The following is a 1,083-nucleotide window of genomic DNA, read 5'->3' as shown; positions in this document are numbered from 1 at the left end:
AAGAGTAACAGTGACGTCAAATAGCTTTCTTAAAGGCATAGTTTTAATATAATAAAATACCCTTAATAACAAAGGCACCATCTTATTTTAGCTAGTATTAGCTTAATGCACTTCCTTTAAGTCTGAATATTTATTCTCCAAATAACAGGAACACAATTGCAGGTTTTGGCAATGTCCTCTTCAAAAAAATAGTCGCTCAAAGGTGTTAGAACAACAAGATACAACTGAAGTTCAAGCATGCCAGCAGCACCATGCCTGCCTGTTCCACAGCAGCACGGAAGAAACGCTGGCACCCACTGGTGCCCATCAGCGAAGAGAGGGGAGCCCGTGGTGAGATTTTCCAAGTTTTCACATCACAGGCTGTTAATGCCACCAGTTTCATTAAAATATGCTCTTCCTCCCAGCAATAGCAAACAAAATTCCCAACTCAGCTGGGATCCTACTGTGTGGGGTATAATTGAAAGACAGAAAAAGACAACATGCCTATTTACATCTGTTTCCAACATAAAGACAAGATGCACACAAAGACTTCTGACGGCTTTACGGTGGCTTTAAACCATCACTATGATAAACTACTGCTTTAGAGGCTGATTTGATTCTCCTGATTCCTAGTCAGTGCTTCCCACTACCTCCTCCTGTTCATGCGCTGAGACGGATCAAGGCTACGACTAGCTGAAAATCATTTTCTGCCTGGGTTGGTTTTCAGCCAGAGCAGCTCTCTGACCCATCGCACTTCACGAACACTAGTGCCAACACAACTGGATGAGATCCAGGAACAGCTACACCAACGTTGCTATAAAATTATCACAGTACCATGCCTCACACAAGCAAATACATCTGTTGGACTGGCTCACTCTGCAAGCTACACAGTTTAGCACTCTTCCGTTTTTATTTTTCTGAAAAGCCCTTTGAAATGGCAAGGAAAAAGCCAAAAAAAAGGCAGGATTAGTGCCTGTCCAGCCAGGAACACCAAGCTGGTTTGCAAGTATGGGCACAGGCTGATCCACCCTCCACTTGCCCTCTCTTCTACCCCCATGTCTCCCTTAACACAGGCCTTACCCCTCTCCAAAATGCAATTTATGA

Source organism: Pygoscelis adeliae, unplaced genomic scaffold, assembly GCF_000699105.1.
Source record: "Pygoscelis adeliae isolate BGI_AS28 unplaced genomic scaffold, ASM69910v1 Scaffold412, whole genome shotgun sequence".
Classification (NCBI taxonomy): Eukaryota; Metazoa; Chordata; class Aves; order Sphenisciformes; family Spheniscidae; genus Pygoscelis; species Pygoscelis adeliae.
The sequence above is the reverse complement of the archived record's forward strand: the minus strand, read 5'-3'. Positions refer to the sequence as shown.